The 21,749-nt window shown below is 40.8% G+C and overlaps 1 protein-coding gene across 4 annotated transcripts in view; it reads right to left on the minus strand.

Moving 5' to 3' along the window:
- The window catches only part of pkib (protein kinase (cAMP-dependent, catalytic) inhibitor beta), a 120,455-nt gene extending 100,236 nt beyond the window's left edge, over window positions 1–20,219 (minus strand). For 2 of the 4 annotated variants that reach the window (XM_060847354.1, XM_060847352.1), the window contains exon 1: window positions 20,051–20,219. The gene's annotated coding sequence lies outside the window, so the exon portion shown is untranslated. Of the gene's footprint in view, window positions 1–17,914; window positions 17,951–20,050 lie in introns of those variants that run through there. The other 2 variants (XM_060847351.1, XM_060847353.1) reach the window with 2 other exon arrangements.
- Between the last annotated feature and the right edge of the window lie 1,530 nt (window positions 20,220–21,749).

A 21,749-nucleotide genomic window follows, 5' to 3' on the forward strand; every position in this document is an offset into this window, starting at 1 on the left:
AAAAATAGTCTCTACTGGCCTCCAGGAAAGCATTAAGAAGACCGGCAATTTATAGAGTTCAGCCATTTTGATTTACATTCTCAGATTAAAGGCACCCTTTCCAAATCTTTTGACTAATCTAAGTATCATCCCTTCTTTCCTCAGGAAACTAAGTACCTAAGTGTAACTTCCTTCACAATAATATAATGAGACAGTTGACAAATTTTCAAATTTAGCCAACGGATGTTTCTCCACAATTTCACAACAAACAGAATAGCATATGGCTGCACCGTCACTTTTCATGAACTTTTTATTCAAAAACACAGGGTTAGCACGCAAACAAAGTATGCTCCCCCTGACACCTAACAAGCAAAGAATGTCTGACAGCAAGGTGAATTAAATGAGAGGGAGAGGGGAAGCGAGAGGGCAGAAGAGTGAGAACACTGCTCTAATATTTCTTAATATTTCATGGGATAATAGATATCATATTCAGCTGGCACAGTCCCACTATAAGCTCAACATTCTCTGGCTCATGAAAACGGATCTCAAGCCAATAAAACCAAATGGACAGTAAATATTTTCAACTGCTAAAGCAAAGGAAGTTTAAAAAAAAACAACAGGCACTTACATAACTGTTTAGGTCAATGAACAAATTAGTTATGAACCCAACAATAAGCTCCTAAACTTTCAACAGGATTTCAAGCAGATTTAGTCCTGGAACAACTGGAGTACTTTGGCTCCATCCTCAGCCAGTCACTGGGAAGAGTCATTACCAGTAGTTAAAGCTGTAACTTCAGCGTCAACTGCTACAACACTACCGTCTCCATTTTTAAAAATTAATTTGTGTGATGTGGGTGTTGCTGGTTAGGGCCAGCATTTATTCCCTAACTCATCCTTTGCAAAGATGTTGGTGACTGCTTTCCAGGACCGCTGCAGTCTATTTACTGTAGGTAGACCCAAAATACCAGTGAGGGAGCTTCCAGCGACAGTGAAGAAATGGTGATTATTCAAAGTTTGTGAGAAGATTTGTAGCTCGGGTGCTCGTTGTTGTGGTTCTGTTCGCCAAGCTGGGAATTTGTGTTGCAGATGTTTTGCCCCATGTCTAGGTGACATCCTCAGTGCTTGGGAGCCTCCTGTGAAGTGCTTCTGTGATCTTTCCTCCGGTATTTATAGTGATTTGTATCTGCCACTTCTGGTTGTCAGTTCCAGCTGTCCGCTGCAGTGGTTGGTATATTGGGTCCAGGTCGATGTGCTTATTGATAGAGGCATGGCACTCATCCACAGATTCAATCAATAAGCACATCGACCTGGACCCAATATACCAACCACTGCAGCGGACAGCTGGAACTGACCACCAGAAGTGGCAGATACAAATCACTATAAATACCGGAGGAAACATCACAGAAGCACTTCACAGGAGGCTCCCAAGCACGGAGGATATCCCCTAGACAGGGGACAAAATGTCTGCAACACAAATTCCCAGCTCGGCGAACAGAACCACAACAATGGTGATTATATTGCCAGGTCAGAAGTGGCTTGGAAGGGAACATGATGATGGTGGTGTTCCCATGTATCGCTGCCCTTGTCCTCCTAAATGGAAGTGGACGTGCATTTGGAAGGGACTGTTTAAGGATCTTGGGTGAATTTCTGCAGTGCATCTTGAAGATAGTGCACACTGCTGCTATTGAGTGGAGGGAGTGGATGCGATGCCTATTAAGTGGGTTGCTTTGTTCTGGATGGTGTCAAGCTTCTGGAGTGTTGATGGTGCTGCACTCATCCACGCAAGTGGGGAATATTCCATCACACTTCTGAATTGTAGATGGTGGACTGACTTTGAGAGTCAGGGAGGGGAGTGTCTCGCCACGGTATTCCTAGCTTCTAACCTGCTCTACAGCCGCAATATTTATACGATTAGCCCAGTTCAGTTTTGGTCAATGGTAACTCTCAGGGTTTTGACAAACCTTTAGCGAAATGAAAAATTCTCTATCCTTTCCTAATCTTCTCCTCAATAATGTTGACAGCTTTCTACGGCATAGTTCCACACTGGTACTGTCCCCCTTGCAATACATTCCAAGTGGCCATTCCTCATACATGAAAATAGGAAGTTAGCCTATAGTGGAGATGAAGAGAAACCTTAATAATATTATCTTTCCCCCACGTCTACAGACACACTTCCCAGCAAATGTCGCAGGACAGCAATCAGATTCATGAGATCCACATAGACATTTTACTTCCTAACACAATGGCTCCATACAGCTTTCAGGCTGTTGTATTCTAGATCAAGTAACTTGGAGCAAAGTGAGCCTGAAATTTTACCAGTTCCTCTCAATGTTCACCAACTAAACCACTGGAGAAGCTAGGGAGTTCTCTTCCACGAACATTTAATTCTGAAAATACATTTCCAGTGTACAGTCAATCCGTAATGCACAATATTATTCTATTACCAGTCATGTCACTATGTCTTTGCTTGGAACAAATTTAAATGCCAAACAAGTCAAGTCTGCTTAAATTTTCAAAAACAAAGCTTTACAATAATTCCAGAGTGCAGGAACTGGAATTCAACTGACACTTCTGTTCCACTGTAATGTTCGACTGAAGCCACACCCAACATTATTCATTATTCTGAGCAGGTATTCATATCAGATAGGTTTAGAGGAGAAACATGGGTCTGGCAGCATATCAAGCAAAAGCAGGGTCAATGTTTCAGGTTCAGTGACACCACTTCTTGGTTCTGATGACCTGCTAGGGTTCTCCAGCAGCTTCTAGGATTTTTTTTTCTCTCTGATCCAGCATCCACAGTTGTCTTTTGTGCATTAAGAAGTTTCACTACTATATCGGATGCCAAAAAAAAGCATTTAGGCTTGCAAGATAGATCTCCGTCTTCTCTCTATGCGGTGTTAAAATAAGCTTCCATGAACTAATGATTGAATGATTCTTAATCGCCTTAGCTAAATTCAATCTTAAAAGCACAGGATGTGGTTAATCAGCCAATCCTACCTGGGCCAACTTTACATAAAAACTATTCAACGTCTCTCTAAATCCTCCCTTCACTGTATCTATAATTGTTACTTTTATTCTTACTCCAAGAAGTTTAACTTTCATAATAAATCTCCCACACAAGACCTTTAATCCTTTTTACTTAGCATTTGCTGTATCACAGATAGTATGGAATGCTTTACAGAATATTACCCCTAATAAAAGGCATTGACTGACACTAAATTGACATCTATACAATTCAAGGAAGTTAAATGAGGTAAATGGAAAACTTGCATGCAGATGCAAAATGGCATATCTTTTTAAGAGTTCAAGTTGAAATCATTGTTGGACAGACTGTGTCTTTAGTTGCAAAAGCTTAAGAAATCCAAGGCTTAAAGGGTTGGCTTCAATCAAAATAGAGATATGCACAAAGACTCAGTGATTGGCTGACTATTTTAAAATAGCATTAGTTGAAAGACAAACGTATACCCTAGTTGATCATTGCCAATGTGTGCATCTAGATGGGGCTGGGGGTTGGTGGTGCAAGAACATCTGGAGATAGGTCTACAAAGTCATGAGGAGTTCATACCGCTGTCGGTTGAGAATCAAATCAGATGCTCTATCTCTTGCCATTCGCTCTGCTAGTTTACCAGGTCAATTGTCCTCCTCACTTCACCCCTGTAGTGCTACCTTTTCTCATGCTTGCTCAGAGGTCACCTTGCCAGCAGGACCCAGTTCCTGCTCCACTGACCAGCTTTCTCACTTATGTACGCACAACCCAACATCCCTTCCCGGCTCCCTCATTTATTATCAAGGCCTCTTTCTTCAAAAGATCAATCATTCCAATTGACTACCACGAAGATATCTCAAAAAGTAAATGTCAGCTTTCCCTCAACTTCTAAACAACCTCTCCAATCTTTGTCCTCTCAAGTTCTTGAATGTGTTGTTGTTTCACAAATTGAGACTCTATTTTCCTGCAACTCCTATGACTTCCTCTCCCAGTACAGCACTGAAATGGCTCTTTATCAATGTCACACTTAAGTAGGATGTCAATTGTGACTAAGGCAAATTATCCCTCATCTTGTCTGCTGCTTTGACCACACCATCCTCCATTGCCAGCTGATTCCACACTTGTATGTACACAAACACAGCCAGAGAATGACTTACAAACTCTTTCTTTTCAGAAGCTGCCCTGCTGCCTCCAGTCTCCCTTCAGGCTTTATCCTGGCTCTCCTACATGATACCCCCTGACGTATTTTCAGTGGTCTGTCTCAAAATCTACCCTGATGACACTTAGCTTTATTTCAGTACCAGCTCTCTTGATCCCTTCATGTTTACTAAATTATACAAGACAGCTTACCCATATTTCATAAGCAGAAATTGGGTGGAGATTTTCCAGGCACTGAATGACGTGGACAGTGGCTAGTCAGTTGGGAAAATATAGCGAGATAAAAATAAAATGAGATTCAACCGAGAAAGAGAAAAGGTTAAGCAAAGATTTGAATGGCAAAATGGGAATCTTGCTAGTAAGTAGCGAAAGGCCTATCTTCACTTATTAATATTTCATTATTGCCTATCCTGCTCCATTTACAGGTGGGAACATGGTGTGAAAACAATCCCTCAATATCAGCAGAACAAAGCAGATGGTCATCGACTGCAGGAAGTGGAGTGGATGGCACGTCACTGTCTCTGTCAGTGGTGTAAATATCACAAATGGTCTATCCTGGTCCATCCACATCAATGCTAAGGCACACCAATGCCTCTACTTCCTCAGAAGGCTAAGAAATTTCAGAATGTCCACAATGACTTTTACCAATGTCTACAGATTCATCATAGCTTGCATGGCAACTGCCCTACCAAAGTCGCAAGAATGTAGGGAGAGTTGCAAACGCAATCCAGTCCATTATGAAAACCAACCTTATATCCACTGACTCAGTCTATACTTTCCACTGCCTCAGGAAAGCAGCCAACATAATCAAAGACCCCTCCCACCTTATGATCTTATACGCCACAACCACCTGATGAAGGAGCAGCACTCCAAAAGCTAGTGCTTCTATATAAGCCTGTTGGACTATAACCTGATGTGTGATTTTTAACTTTGTCCATCCTGGTCCAACACTGGCAACTCCAAATTCATCCCTCCCACCCTCTTCAAATCAGACAAAAGGCACAAAAGTTTGAAAACACGCTCCAACAAATTTAAAAACAGTTTCTTCTCCACTGTTACCAGACTTATGAATGGACCTCTCATATTAGAGTTGATCTCTCCCTCGCTGCATCTTCTCTGCAGATGTAACACTATATTCTGCATGTGTTCTATTACCCTAATGTAACGCATGATTTATCTGGATAGCATTCAAAACAAAACTTTTCACTGTATCTCAGTACACATGACAATAATAAATCACTTCAAATTAAATTTCATGCAATGGAGCAGGATGGATGTTAGGGCTCTTTGTTTTCTTAGCAATTATGCACCAAATCTACTTGGGTGCTCTAAGTATCTCTGTCTTGCCTTGCCATTGTGCGTTGCTGCCTCATTCAGAGCTTACAGGTTCAGGATAGTTCTGTCTTGCTGCGCCTTTTAGTGCGAACACAAAGCCAGACAGATTGTCACAGCTATCGGCAGTGATCCGTCAGGGAGGTGGACGTGTTGCTGTACAGTACCATGCTATGTCAACATCACACCTACATCATGTACCAGCAGTTTATGTGGTAAACAAGCTGCATATGGCTTCAACCAAATGGCTACATCTCAATCTGTGAGAAACGTCAGTCTTCAGTCAAACCTGGGAGAACTGGCATTAGTCAACCAGTCCCCACAGTTAGGGACAGCAGCAACTTCAGCCTGGAGACTTGGGAAGGATTAATTGTCTGCTTGGGGCATTACAGTGTTTTGTATCACTAACTGCTGGAGAGTGGGCCACAGCCAGACCAACCAGTCCAGGGAAATCAGTGCTAAATCAGAGATTGGTCAGGGGTCCAGTCACTCAGTCAGATCTGTCCATCCAGGTCAGTCTGGGGTGGTGGTTGGGTGGTGGGAAGGGTTATAGTCATTGCTGGGGTTCTCCTCACTGAAAGGTCACTGCCGTGGTCAGATATTTAAGGATGTCGCACTACAAGGATTGACTTGAAGGTGCCAGTGTTGGACTGGGGTGGACAAAGTTAAAAATCACACAGAACAGAACCGAACCCAGCATATCCCATTATAAAAGATGAAAGGTTTAATCTAAGATTATTCACTGGATCACAGCTCCATGACACCGGACACCTTTAGCTATAAATTCTGAGAGCATGAATTTAACCTCCACAACCACCCGATGAAGGAGCAGCGCTCCAAAATAAACCCGTTGGACTATAATCTGGTGATGTGATTTTTAATACACTGCAAGGCATAAGCCATGTTGCGTTCTACCCTCATCTAAATCACTAATGCACAATACTAATGATAAATAGCTGCCACCACATCTGCAGTGGATGGTGTAAATGGAATTTCCTGTCTGATGATACGCAATGTACTCGTGTTGCCCTCCTTCAGTAATGTGGGGATTTGGAGTGGAGACAAACTTTCATCAATCATACTGCATTTATAATCTTGTGCGGCATACATCAGAATAGGTCCCATAACAAACAAATCCATGGAGAGGTATTCCATGCTACTCCTTTTTGGGAGTTCTGCAAGACCCAGTACAAATGGAGGACTATGCTGAACTATCATTTGAGTGATTTGGTGACTAAAGAACTGTTTTAGTAACCGTTGAACCCAGCCGCAGTGGAATACATTCACCAGTGAAGCATGCTTTCACAAGTGTATGGATATTGAGGGGGAATCAATGTGTCAGTGACCCAGGACCAGTAACAACCTCCAGGAGATGCCAAACAGCCTCCCCATGAAGGTGGTGCAGCTGAAGGACCCCTACAGGATGTGGAGATGGGACAGAACTGTGCCAACTAGAGTGGGTGGCTGTATTTTCCTATTGACCATCAAGTGACAGTTGCGACAGGCTGCTTTCATAGATCCACAGGGAACCAATGTGGGATCTCAGTCCTCAACCCACAAATATAAAGCAATTATTGATGCAATTTCTGACATTCACACCACTTCATCTGGTGTCCTGAGTGACAGGTCAATGCAGCAACTCGAGCAGAGGGCTTTGCCAACATAACTGGCTTACCCAGATGTATGTCCTGTGTGTACATCATGTTGATAGTGCCACACAATAATGCAGCTAACATTCACAGATAAAGGGTTCCATTTCAATGTCTAAGTCATCGCGGATTATTGATAACACATCTCAGAGGTTTGCATCATGTATCCTGAAAGCTACCATGAAGCCATGTCCCTGCTTTGTCCCAGAGGCCAGATGCTATACAAGGATGTTTCTCAAGAAATAAAGATACCATCTGCAAACCATGGCTGATGACTCGGTCATGCAACCTCCTGACTGAGGTCAAACACCACACAATTCAGCCAGTTCTTCCAGGGCCACAGAGAGGCAGGTGATTGGCCTCCTGTAGAGGAGGGTTCACTGCAGTACAACAGACATAATCCTTGAATGTGGTGCTCTGCATCACTGGTGCAGACAATGAGTGGATCCGATAAACACCGAAGATTGGGAAAGGGGCAGGATTAATACCACATTCAGCATGAACAAGTGGTGTACTGTCAAGTGAAAAAGACCCAACAGGACTTCATTGACACCAATTTCCAATTAACCAGAACTGGATAAAGTGATCATTCATGGTCTGTTAACTTGTTGATGCTTGCAAAGCAAGCAGCTGCTATTTATTCCCAGAAGCAAATACAGCCTTTGATTTTTTTTTTCTCCCATTTGTCCAGTTATTCAATTTTTAAAAGAGCAAAGTTTTAATCTGTTGAAAGACTTTCCAGCATGTCATGTGCCCACCTTGCATAATGACAACCTTGTGCCATGCCAAGCATTTGGGAAAGATTAGCACTCCATTGGACAGGGTTCCAACAATGGCACGGGGCTAGGGACGGATAGTCCGTGTACCTTAATTCTTGTAGCTGTAGTTACATCGTCAGACAGTTGATGTAAAGTAGCAACGTCCATTTATAAAATGGAGCTTATATTTCCAACGATGAATCATCCATGCCACCCACGTGCCATCTATTTCCCTCCCATTATGTGCAGTGATGTGCTATTTGTGGCTGGCATCTCTAGGCCAGGTACACAGCTGGGCTTTAAATGGTTCCAGTAGCAAACCTCCCAGCAATGGGGAGTACTTTGCCAACAGTGGTCACAAGATAGTCCAAGTGGGATACCAATGGAGCACGGTGTAATCTCAAAGAAACGATCAGCAGAGAACTGCACAAGATAACTCTCTAGATCTCAGACAGAAACCCACCATGACACTCACCGAAATTATACCAGCGAGTTTTTGTCGAGCTCAGCCCATTATAACCTTCTATCCACAAACTCTGCTCTCTGATCCACTCCAACCCTCACCCTGGGAACTCTCTCAAAGCTGAACCAGACTGCTGACATCAAGTTAAGAGATAATCTTCCCATTGCACATGCAGATCACCTTCTTCCATAACCCTGATAAATCGGCCCTGCCTCAGCTCAATTGCTGCTTAAACCCTGGAGGTATTTACTACTCCTCGACTTGATCAATTCAATGCTCTCCTGGCCAACTTAACTTCTACCAAACGTAGACTTGAGCTTATCTAAAACTCTATCTTGAACCAAATCCCATTCACTGGTTAGTCTGGTGTTTTCTCACCTATAGCTCCCAGTTAAGCTATGCCTGATCCATGTTCTGATTTTTTAATCCCTCCACACCCTCAGCCCTCCTTGGACCTATAATCTCCTTACAGAAAGCTATAGTCTGCCAATTCTAGCCTCTTGAGCATCCCTGATTTTAGTCTCCCTGCTATTACTGGCTGTGCCTTTACATGCCAAGGTGCTAAGCTCTGGAATATCCTCTTCTCCAACACAATCTTTCTTGCTATTTTTTAAAAGAAAGAATAGTGGGTTTCTTGAACTAAAATCTGACTTGTGAGCTGACAGCTAGCTCGACAGCCGATACTTATCATGGGGTTTGGTGAATCTGTGGCAAGGGCAGAGATCCTAAATTTAATCCTCCTTTTATGACCAAGTGATGAAAACACACAACTTAGTGTGGCCCCTTAGTTACAATCTTGAAATCAGAAATTTCTTCCCCCAGTTGGCTTTCCATTTTAATTTTGGTTTTGCCATGATACATTTCTGTTTGGTAAAAGATGTCAAATGATGCTGTTTCAGGCTTTGTCAGGCTGGTTTGATGGACTCGATGATCTGTTCCTGCCTACTTTGTTTTAAATCTCTCTTGGGATTTGTTGATGCTGATCCAAGCTGGCCAAAGCTGAAGCTGTTCCACTGCCTGGCTCAAACCCTACACAACCATAAATACAAACAAACATAAATAGATGGCTGTTTGTTTTTGTAAGACAAAAGATCTAATGTTAGATAAATTGAAATGTTTGTTCTAATACGTGCAGGCAATGAGTTAAATTGTTTTACAAACACAAAATGAAAACCGCTGTCATACTCAGGAGAAAGTGAGGACAGCAGATGCTGGAGGCCAGAGTCAAGAGTGTTGTGCTGGAAGAGTACAGCAGGTCAGGCAGTATCCAAGGAGCAAAAGAGTCAATGTTTCAGGCAAGAGCTGATGAAGGGCTTATGCCCAAAACACCGACTCTCCTGTTCCTTGGATGCTGCCTGATCTGCTGTACTCTTCCAGTGTCATACTCGACTGCTGTCATACTCGTGCAGTTTTATTTTCCAGACGATTGAGGATTTAACATATCAATTAAAAGGTACAGTTAGTTACTATACTGGCAGGACTTGTTCTTTTGCAACAAGTTTGATGCTAAATAAAACAAATTCTCTCATTTTGAAAGTGAGCTCCATTAGTCCAATATTCATGCAGACTGAATTCAGTCCTTTCCATTACTGCAGGGATTTCCATGCAATGCCACTTAACTCAGTGCAGGAACACAAGTCTTAAAAAGGAACATTCTAGAAGACAGCCCTACAGGTCAGTTGTTTAATTCTGTAAATATGTCTTTTGTAAAAATGTTAGAAATATTACTTCAGTAAAACTTTCATTCCCTAAAGTGGCAATTCTGCCATTTGTGACAATCAGGATTTAAATGTTTGTGTCCTTTTTACGAATGTTGAGACTCAAAAAAGGTTCAGTATGTTAGTGCCAAAGAACGTAACACTTTCCACTTCAACCAATTAAGTATAGTGCATTTAGACACAGAACAATTTCCTCCACTCAATGATGTATTTCAGATCCAAGTCACTAATGTATCCGGAGACAATTTAGATTTCCGATATCCCATCACTGCTCTGAGATTATCATTTCAGTATCAAATTAAAGGTTGGGTCACAGAGTTGGCTAAACCTGGGCAAAGCCAATTCCACTCAAGGCATTTAGGCCAGGAGTTTGGGCAGTTGGTTGGCTGGTTGGCTAGATGTCCAGTTAGCACAGGATTCAATCCCCTTTTCAGGAATCAGAGCTTGGGTGGCAATTCAGCTCAACCACCACTGGCCCGGTTCTTGAAAAGAACTATCTGATCAGTACTGCTGCCCTGCTCCCAAAGATATCCAATTAGCAAGCTTCAATCCAAGCCATGTCACTGCCAATTGTTGAGTCAATACAAGTTTTTAATAACTGCCACAAAGCTCTAGTTGACAGTGACATAATGCCAATACTGCAAGATAATTTGCTATAAAACTTATGAAAGAAAAATCAATTTTGCAGTTGGAATTCATTTGCATTTGCTTTGAGAATTGCTCACTGCCATTTTCATTGGGAAAAGCCACTTGGGCAACTTAATCTCAAGGACTTTGCTGAAAGAAAATATTCAGTATAACAGATTTAATTTATTTCACCATGAAAAAAAGAGAGGGTTGTTCTTCATGTATTTTACAGTTGAAAACTGACTGCCCTGTTTATGCGCCATCTCCAAATCAACAGATCAAGGTCCTCACGCTCAGATGATCAAGTTAAACTATTTTCGAAGCCCTAGCTTTCATCAATCCTGCACTACGTTCATTCAGGATGCATAGGTTTTATTTTTAAAACTACAAGAAGCTAATTGGAGATTTTCTTTCTTTAAAGAATAGCCATCTACTTAGTTTGATCTAACGGAAAGAATACTTTTAATTTGTAGCATCTTCCACAATCTCAAGATATCCCCTTTATAGGCAAAATAAATCAGAAGCACAATTACTTCAGTCATGTAGAATTCACCACATCATGGAAATGCAGGAGTGAAAAGGAGAGACTTGCATTTATGTTCCAAACTATTCTACCAAATTTGTTACAATGAGACAAAGGAGCATCAACTTGAAAAAAAACGACAAAAATGTAAGATCTAGAAGACTAATGCCTCAATACTCCAAAGTTTTGAATAGACTGCAACAAATTTTACAAAGTTAGAGCAGTAAACCATCTACTATATACAGAATATAATATCCAGAAATCACATGGATCCATAGTCTACAAGTAATTTAAGTATCTGTCAGTTAGAAAAGAGATGATTATTTCATTATAGCAGAGAATAGTTATTCCATAAGAATAGGACACAACCAGTACAGAGGTCTCCATGAACTGCCACAGTCGGTACAAGGATGAATCCCACACTGTTGGCCTTGTTCAGCACCACATTCTAGTCATCAACCAAGATGCACCTCCAGATTTAACTAGAGGTAAATGTCAGTAACAGACAAACTGTGGTTGAACATCTCATGGAGCCCATCAAACAGCAAATGTAATCAAGTCAAACTTCTTGGATTTCTCAACTAATCCAAATGTTAATGGCACTGTGGTTCAACAAATTTTATCAAAACCAGACAAAGGATTCCGATTCTTCTCAATTTGAAGGCTCAACTTCAGAACTCACTCAAAGCCACACCATTATTGATTACCACCTCAATTTCTCATATTGTAGCTCTTCATCCTCTTTTGCCCAGACTATGCTCTTCTCCTGGTTCCTGCAGTAATCCAGTACTTACTCATCATCACAATTTCAGCTTTACCAAGCTAGTGTTGCCACTTGTCTCTCTTCTTCACCCAGAATTCTAATGTTACGCAGGTACATCCAGGGGCTTTGCAATCCTCACTCTCGGTGGCACTGAAGTTCCATCCACTCTCAGGTTTCCCTCAACTTCCAGAAATTTCCTGAGCCTTACTCCAACGTTAACCTGCATTTACTAGCTCAGAGAACCTCAAGCGTCCTCATTGCACAGGACTACTCGGCACTTCTTGTGACACTCCCCAAGCCCCTACACAACTTAACAGCATTTTGCATGAAGCCTACTTTTGCATTTTTGTCAATTCCCCCCACTGTCTCCAACCTGACTGTAACCTCCAGACCACTGTTTGGTGAATCTTTAACACTTTAAGAGATCTATTTCTAAAAAATTGTAAGAATTCCTGCCCTTGCTTGTAGGCAGTATTAAACATAAATATTACTTTTGAACAGTCAAAGTTAACAACCTCTTGGAACACTTCCTTAAGTTACAATTTTCACACACTGCTGACTCACATGGTACTAATGAATGCAAATGTTATGAATTGCATCACACGTTAATATAACATTTGACAAAACCACCAGACGTCTCAAGTGCTTTATGATGTACTTTGAAATGTAATCACTGTTTTAACATAGGAAATGTGGCAGCCAATTTGCACTCAGCATACTCCCACGTACAGAAATGTGATAAAGACCAGATAATCTGTTTTTGTGATGTTGATGGGGGGTTTGGGAATAACACCCCATGCTCTTCTTCAAAAGAGTGCCATGGAATCTTTAACATCCCGATGAACACGCAGATGGGGCCTCAGTTTAACAGTTCTTCTGAAAGACGACACTTCTGATAGAGCAGTACTGCTCAGCACCACACTGATGTGTCAGCTTTAATGGTGGCATTAAAGTTCTGTAGTGAGACTTGAACCTAGTTCCTGGTTATTCAGAGTGCAGGGTGCTACGATCTGAGCCACAGTGTAACACCATTTATTAAATTTCTTCTCTGGAAGAAGTTGAGAATGGAACTAGGTGAATGAACAGCATTTTTTTTTAAAAACAGAACTATTCCAGGGACATTCTTAATTAAACAAAGAGAAGGCTGTCATTTATAGTGTATAGATGTTTACAATTTGTCCATATTGCCCAGTTCTCATAATTAATCTAGTCTCATTTATCTGCGTCTGGCCCATATCCCTCTGTATCTATCCCATCCACGTACCTGTCCAAATGTTTCTAAAATGACAACACCATACTGACCTCTACCAGTCCATTCCAGACACACTCTCACCCTCTGTGACAAAATTGTCCCTGTGGACCCTTCTCTCTCTCTCCCTTCTCACCTTCAATCTATGCTCTCTAGTTTTAAACCCTCCCCCACCTTTGGAAATACCTTTTTGCTATCTACTTTATCTATGCCTCTCATGATTTTATAGACCTTATAAGGTCGCCCTCAGTCTCCTACGCTCCACAACAAAAAGTGCTAATTGGTAATGGCAATATCACACACCCTCCCCTGAGATATAATGCAAAAACAAAAATCAATGTCACCCCTACACAATATCCTTTAAAGAAGATATGCAGCTTTGTGACAAAGTGCCATAAATTTGGGGCATAGAAAGTCACAATGGGCACATCAAGGTATAGCAGAACGACAGAGGGAGAGAAAAGGATTGCTAAGAATTTGCTGGAACAGGGTCTCTCATGGTACACCCAATTTGTTCGTTTTTTTTTTCTCTTTACTCTCAGCTCGAAAAAGTAGTTTTGCAGCATATTAATGGGAGAGGAAGCTGCAAATGATGAGGTCAGCAGCTCATCAGGGAATTCACTGGATAACTGTCTCCTTAATGAAAAAAGCAGAGGAAGAGCAGAGAATAAATAAGATGAATTAGAGATAAGTACAGAAAGAAATATAGAGAATACAGGTTGGATGGTGAAGTGGGTGGGTGGGGGAGTGAGTGTGTGCAGGAAGATAAATCTCACCATCCTTTGCAGTATGTCTCAAACTTTCTGCAGCTTCTTCAATTTGGTTTACTAGCACAAATAGAATTCTTCACAATGGAACAGATGATGGTGAGCTACTGTGGCTGGGAGGCTAATGACAATGGCATAAGACATCTTGCAATTTGTTACTTCTGATGTTTCTATTCATTGCCCCAAATATCTATTATTTACAAACTATTGTCATTCAACTCTGTGTTTAAACCCAGCAATTCAGGCAGGAGTTTCCTCTAACTTATAACCACTACTAACATCACTTTGACATAAGTGGTGTAAATCTCCTTGATACAGATCAATGGGCTTTGCACTAATTCTGACAAGGTAACATCAGTCCAACAGGAGAGACTTCCAAATAATACCCGGATTCATAGCTCTGATGCCAAACTGGATCACTCACAATCATTTCCTCCAGGGTGAGTAGAGAACAGCAAAAGACGAACAGTAGCTAATCACTTACTTGTCCATCATTTTCTATTGGTACAGAGTGATACTAAACTGAAGAAAAGTAATTGGAGCGAGTGGATGACAGTTTATAAATTTTACTTCATTTTGCTTAAGTAAATAAAACAAAAAAGGATATTACTATTTTTACACACAAAAAAAACAAATAAATTTGGTACCTCAGTTTGGTGTGAGATAGCACTAGGGCTCTCATAAGAACATTTTCTCAGTTGGGATATAGGCTTTGGGTCAAAAGATATAAGCACACTCAAAAAAGCAGTTTAATATATTTTCTAAGTCAACATGTTCAGGGATGTTATTATCCGCCTCTGGAGCAGATGGGACTTCAACATGGGTTTCATGGCCCAGAGGCAGGCCCACAACCACTGTGCCACAAGTGCCACTTCTGTTCGATTTAAAATGCATAAAGCAAAACACTTAGGACGAATTAGCACAATTAAAGAATGGGATTATTCAGATCCGAACTCTTGAAATTCCAAAAATCACCTTTTGTTCCCAACTTCAACCATCAAAAAGAATAAAACCCCAATCAAAAGTACAGACTTTGACATAATTATAGTCTGGTAGGATAAGGGTATAGTTATCAGTTGAACAGATTCTCTAATAAACACACACACTCATATCCAGTTAAATCACAAAACTAAATAAATGAGACTTCTATTCATTGAATATGGCTCCTTTGTTCCAACACAATCTGTCTCCAGCAACATGGTGGACTCAGTTATAACTGTCAGTAACTGTGCCCTGATCTAAGTTGTAAATTCCACTTCTACTCCAGAGACACAGTATGATACTAAAATAAAAACAGAAAACACTGTAGAAACTCAGCAGGTCTGGTAGCATCTGTGGAGAGAGAAAGAATGTTACATGTTTTGAGCTTAGTTACTTCAAAGTTAACAGCTGTTTTTCTGTCCTCAAATGTGGTCAGGCCCGATGAATATCTTCAGTATTTGTTATTTCTATTTCAGATTTCTAGCATCCACACCAAATTTGCTTCTAATAAACAGCATGATACTACCTCATGGTAGGCTCTCGTCGCTGAGGCACTTTCACACAAAACATTTCTGCCACAGAAGTGCCTCTAAAAACAAGTTTATTAAATTGAATATCATTCTAAATGGTCTTGTGGACAAAAATGGACTGTTCTCTATAACAATAATTGTAGACTATTTCATTGCAATTATGAATGGATATCAGGTAGCAGAGCTATAACCATAGAGAAAATATTCTGTAAAACCACTCCAGTTAAATAAAAAAAGGTGTTCTTGTGATGTTCCAATAAAAATCTCTCCTCCTGACAAGTTTTCATTTCTCTCAGTTTATGGAGCACATTTTCAAAGAACAGTGCTCAATTTTTGCTTATGACAGACTAATACTCCCACCTCTGCACAATTTCATTACCAATGAACATTGTCAAAAACAGCTGGAAAGGAAATAGATGAAAATTATCTGAATGGATCCTGGCTGTGAAGTTATAAATAGAGCAAGCTGGATGAGCTAGTGTTGTACTTAATATACATTCAAAAAGCACTCAACAATTATAACAGGAATAGAACAACTTAGTGAAAAAATTTGATACTTTTTTTGCCAATTTGCCTTTCCTTGAATTCACTGTGATAGTAATGTGTCAACTGATAATATAAATCAAGGCTCAATCGCAAATGGAGTTCAGTTTAAGTAAATGTGAGGTGCTGCATTTTGGAAAGGTGAATCAGAGCAGGGACGATGCACTTACTGCTTAGGGGCAATCTTTGCACACAGAGGGTGGCGTGTGTATGAAATGAGCTGCCAGAGGAAGTGATGATGGTTGTGCTAAGGTCCTGGGGAGTGTTGCTAAACAAAGAGACCTTGGAGTGCAGGTTCATAATTCCTTGAAAGTGGAGTCACAGGTAGATGAGATAGTGAAGAAATCGTTTGGTATGCTTGCCTTTATTGGTCAGCGCATCGAGTGTAATAGTTGGGAGGTCGTGTTGCGATGTACAGGACGTTGGCTAGATCACTTTTGGAATACTGTGTGCAATTCTGGTCTCCCTGTTATAGGAAAGATATTGTAAAACATGAAAGATTTAGAAAAAATTTATTAGGATGTTGCCAGGGTTGGAGGGTTTGAGTTATCGGGAGAGGCTAATTAGGCTGGGGCTGTTTCCCTGGCATGTCAGAGGCTGAGGAGTGACTCTACAGAGGTTCATAAAATGAGGGGCATGGATAGAATAAGGTGAGGTATTTTACACAGAGTGGAGGAGTCCAGAACTAGAGGGCACAGATTTAGGATGAGAGGAAAGATATAAAAGAGAACTTAGGGGCAATCTTTGCACACAGAGGGTGGCGTGTGTATGAAATGAGCTGCCAGAGGAAGTGATGATGGTTGTGCAATTACAACATTTAAACAGCATCTGAATGGGTACATGAAAATGAAGGGTTGAAAGGGATATGGGGCAAATATAGGCAAATAACACTAGAGCAATTAGGAATGCTGATCGGCATGGACAGGTTGGACTGAAAGGTCTGTTTCCATGCTGTACATCTCTGTGACTATCTTTTATATATGTGTCTTTGTGATCTCCATTAATCATTGTTTATTATCAGCTGGGACACATTCTTTTTGTAGCATCATGGCAGAGGTTTTTATAGTTTAACCTTCTGTTGAAGTACAGTACTTCACACCCTCCACTATGTCAATGGTCACTCTTTACTCAGGTGAATATTTAGACAGCCAGTGTTAGCAAGCGACTGACAATGGGGGAGAAGAGAGAAATTGTGGTAATCACATTTACTTGCACACCTTCGATTTCTCTAATTCAAGGACACCAAGAACAATTTTAGCAACTTTATAATTGTCTTGCTGAGAAGTGCTGATGCAGCACAGTTCAAGGCTCAAAACGGATTTTTACATCTCAGATATTCACTAGTTTCACCAGTCAAGCAATTCAGGTATGAAATGTGCCCTGGTTTTCAACGAGATTTCTTGCCCGTGAGCAATGGGGAAGGTAGTCATAAAAGTCAAAGCTATCACAGACCCAGAATTTCTCTAATCAAGTCCAGTAAAAACACACACTACTTCTACCAATATCCTGCAGTTTCTAAATCATGCCAGGTAGCATCACCCAGATGCCAATCCCATGGGAGAAAATAGTCAACGTAAGAATCAATTTCCTTGCATTGCATACTGTTCCAGAATCTGAAATTCTAGAAAAGAAAAGCAAATATTCTTATAAAAAATGATATTTCATTTTAAAAAGTGCCCAAAACATCTGTGCCTCTTATCCAGATGTGTTAAAGTCAAGTGATGGAATTTAATCTTTCAACAACCACCTAATGAAGGAGCAGCACACCGAAAGCTAGTGCTGCCAAATAAATGTGTTGGACTTTAACCTGGTGTTGCGTGTTTTTTAACACAAAGATAACTTTTGCATTATACTTTTCTTTTTACAGTTGTTCCTTTCATCAAATTACCTTTATATTGTCTCAGAAGTATATTTCCCTGTCCTGTATACGGGTCAGTGAGTGTGGGAAAAGATCTCCCCACAAATGGGGCCAGCATTCAAAACAATGGTGGGCTTTCTTCAGGAAAGAAAATTTCAAAACAACATTAGAATGCACCAACTCATAGGCAGCTTAATCAAACACTCAGCGTTTTAAAAATATCCTCCAAAAGACAGCGGGCTTCCAAGTGAAGCCTATAGTTCTAGAAATTTGAAAAACATTGGAAAAAGACAAGTAAATCCTGCAGCTTTCTTTACACGTATCCTTTCTAAGCAATATTTAACCAGCAACCTCAAACACAGTGCCAGATTGTAAGTCAGGAAGCTATATTTAAAATTTATGCCACTACAACAATGCAATACTGAGAAAGTGCACTGTCATTGGTACAATCTTTCAGAGCAGACATTAAGCAAAGCAACATCCACTGAGGAGGGTGTTAAAGATTGAATGGCACTATTTTGAAAAATAGCAGGGGAAGTTATCCTTGCTATCCTAGCCAACATTGGATAATCTATTTTAGGGATAATGTTTAGCAGATCAATCATTGCGTAGTTCAAATATAGGGGCTTGCTGCGTGTTTCCTCTAATACCAAGTCAACTTCTAATGTACCTCTGCCAGAGAAGCTTCTGAGGCATTCGTTTTTAAAAAAAATGTTCAAGGGAAGTGGGCGTCACCAGTTGCCAGCATTTGGTGTCCATCACTTGTGGTGGTGGGGAGATGCTTTCTTGAAGCAGTACAGGGGTGTAATAAGATGCCAAAAAGCATTAAATAAAACATTGTTACGAAATCCCCTTTCAGTGTTTTGCATTCACCTCTACAATCTGGTTCCTTAAAAGACTCATTTATCACAACTCTCAAAACTCTTCAGATACTGTACAATAATTGAGGTTTGCTAACTATTTGAAACAAACAGAGCACGACTTAACAGAATAATAATGTTAATATTACCTCAAACAGGTTGAGGTAAAGAGAGTTACACTGGCCCAGTATTTGCTTCAAGAGCATATCCGCCGAGGCAGCAACATGTCCAAACTGAACCTTTTTTTTTGGAAATGGGAAATTAACTGACGGACTTTTCCAGGAAACCGACCTCCCAGGAAAATCCCAATTATTTCTGGCCTCAAGAGCTCACATCCGAGAACAAATATTTACAAGGAAAATCGACTGGGCGTGTGGGGGAAGTTTGAGTTTCGAGAAACAGCTGGAAATGTGGAATGAACCAATATTTACAGTTCCAGTGTGCAGTGGCGATGCCAATTATGGGGAAGAAAATAACTCCGACATATCGCAATAAAAAAAGGGTGTCGCGTCAGCACTGGGATCAGGTCGTTTCCAGTTGCAGTACCGTGAACACAAAGATTGCTTTCAAAAGTCTATTAAAATTAAACGAAGTGACGGGCAGTGAACACGGTGTTATGTCCAGGACAGACGATTACAACATCCCGAGATAAAATAATACAACTAGTCAGACGAAGCAACTTCCCTCAAGATCTGGAAAGACCCTTAACGCCAAGACGCGGTTATAAAAATATGTCCTGACGCGGTTTTTTTTTTCTTTTTCTCTCTCCATTTAACACAGCACCACACGCGGGGGGAGACTTAAATCACATGATGTACAAATGCATGTGATTTCCACACAGTCACTAAGGAGAACTCAAATTTTAGTTGGAGCTATTCCATGTAACATAATTTGTTGGAGGGTGGGGAGGAGGAACGATTTCTTTTAAACTTTAGCTTCAATTTTAATTTTAAAAAGCCTGCATTTTTTGCAATTACTTCTTCGCAATCTCCCTGCTTACTACCAGTTGGCCCTGTGATATTTAAATATAATGTGCTGACTCGCTTCTGAATTAATCGGAAACGCTGTCCTACATTCATGGAACTGACAGCAATTGGATTACAATAAACCGGTCGGTTATGTGACTGCCGTAACAGGGAGATATGGTAGAGGTAGTATTGTCTTCGTTGATACTTGGGGGGGGCAGGTGAAATAAATAAACGTGACAATTGCTTTCCAAATCTGACAATCTGAATACAATTCATGCAAGTTTATCATGCAATAATTGTTTTTAGCAAAAAAAGATAAAAAGTATTGTGCCTCTTACCCGAGCGAAAATGAAACGATAAAAGGGGGGAAAACAATATTTGTAAGCTGCAAAAGGTGCTCGGTTCAAATCAAGTCAGAAGACAGGAATTCCCTTGTAATTCACACATCCAGACCGCGTCATCCTGTGCAAGGTTTCACCAGTGACACAATTGTATCGGGTACCAAGACAGCGACTTTACCTCTACCATTGCAGCGCCGGGGGGAGGAGGCGCGGTCAATGTCGGCTGCATCCATTAGGATTTAAGTAGGCGTCCATCCTCGGTTGCAATGAGTGTTTTGTGGTTGTAAAAGTCGACGGCTGTCCGTGCTGCGTTCTAAAGAGAATTGTCCTCCGCTGAATTCTGATGTCTAGTCCAGTGGCCACCCCTCCTGTCTGGAGCGAGTGGCCCGCTCCACAACAATGCCATGTATTTGCATTCTGGCGGTGTTGCCAAGTCCAATACATGGAGCAAAGGGAGAGACAATGAACGGAACCTGGGATTATAGCACCAAACAGGCAATTCAAAATCCTCACACATGGCTGGGAGGAAATTGGAACCAATAAACACCCACAATTGTGAATATCCATGCGAATGACAAAACAAACCTGGACTTTCCCCGCAACTCTGCTGTAACATTTTTTTGTTGTCTTAAATGTAATTAAGACTGTTAAATAACTGTTGTTCTGACATGTAATGGAGACTTTGGATTCCCAGCACAACGGTTCACTGTAGATCGAGGGTTTCCAGTAGATTTTCTTCAAATAGGACAGTGTTCGACGTTTTACAGCATAAACGAACGGCAGATGACAACTAAGCGTGAAGGAACCATGGAGGGAGAGACCAAGCCTATTTTTTGAACTTTCCAAATAGTGACTGTACTTTTGGCACTAACTGTGTGTTTGTGTTATAGCTTGTGGTCACTTTTCTTTCTAAGTTGGAAGCTCTCCTTCTCAGAAATATACGCATGTCTAAAATGTACGTCTTATTGACCTGCAAATATAAACATTGTTATCTGTCTGGATTACGAATTTAACCTATGGTTGCTTAGAAAATAGAGCCACGTAACTTCCATCCGAACAGTATTTCTCCTCCACTCCACCCAGTTTGCCACTAAGTATAAAACACAAGAACAGCCAACATTTCCAAAGCAGCATGTTCAGAATTTCATTCAAATACCAAATGCAGGCAGCCTACAGTCAACATACAAGGTCACAGTTCACAGAATGACCAGATGATTCCTGATCGCAGTGTTTGATTGGCAGTTTAATTCATGGCCTGAAAGTAGTGCTGGTGGCTTTAAAATCTCACACTTCAGGAACTGACAAATTCCTTCCCAATACATGATTGTAGACACTATGCTGACTTAAGAACACAACATATGATGTTGAAGGAATGTCAACTTAATGTGACTATGATGATGTGAAGATGAAGGAATTTGAGCTCTTTCATAAGAGAGGATAGAATGTAATTTCATATGGAGTCATAGGGATGCACAGCACAGAAACACCCTTATATCCCACAGTTACAGATGAACATCAAGGTAAACACATTGCTGCAAATTAATAGTCTTAGCGTAATCATACAGTCAAGTTTTATTTAATAAATCTCAATGTCACAACATAAAATAACAACTTGCATGTATGGGCAGCTTTTTCACACAGAGGGTGGTGCATGCATGGAATGAGCTGCCAGAGGAAGTGGTGGAAGCTCGTATAA

Source organism: Hemiscyllium ocellatum, chromosome 30 (genome assembly GCF_020745735.1).
Source record: "Hemiscyllium ocellatum isolate sHemOce1 chromosome 30, sHemOce1.pat.X.cur, whole genome shotgun sequence".
NCBI classification, from domain to species: domain Eukaryota; kingdom Metazoa; phylum Chordata; class Chondrichthyes; order Orectolobiformes; family Hemiscylliidae; genus Hemiscyllium; species Hemiscyllium ocellatum.